A 547-nucleotide genomic window follows, 5' to 3' on the forward strand; every position below is an offset into this window, starting at 1 on the left:
AAGTGTATGTCCAGGAGACTATTTGCTCAATTCTAAAATGTCTTTGTAACACCTCTGTGTGTGTTTACTGTTTTCCTGCAGACGTCCAGCAGCTGTTGTTGGTTAAAGAAGAGGTTCCCTCTGAGCAGCAGGAGTGGAGCTCCAGTCTGGACCAGGAGGACCCAGAGCCCTCACACATTAAAGAAGAACAGGAGGAACTCTGCATCAGTCAGGAAGGAGAGCAGCTTCAAGGTCTGGAGGAGGCTGATGTCAAGTTCTCATTCACTCCTGTGAAGAGTGAAGATGAAGAAGAGGAAGCTCAGTCCTCACAGCTTCATCAAAGACAAACTGAACAGATGGAAACAGAAGCTGATGGAGAGGACTGTGGAGGACCAGAACCAGACAGGAACTTGGATCCAGATAGACATCCAGAACCAGATACTGATGAGAAGACTGGAGACTCTTCTGACACTGATGGCAGTGGTGATTGCAAGAAGACCAGAGAACCTCAGTCAGGTTTAAACTATGTGAAACCTGATGAAGTCCGTGTCAGTGATTCAAGATGTAG

This window comes from Anarrhichthys ocellatus, unplaced genomic scaffold, assembly GCF_004355925.1.
Source record: "Anarrhichthys ocellatus isolate YVR2014 unplaced genomic scaffold, GSC_Weel_1.0 scaffold970, whole genome shotgun sequence".
NCBI lineage: Eukaryota > Metazoa > Chordata > Actinopteri > Perciformes > Anarhichadidae > Anarrhichthys > Anarrhichthys ocellatus.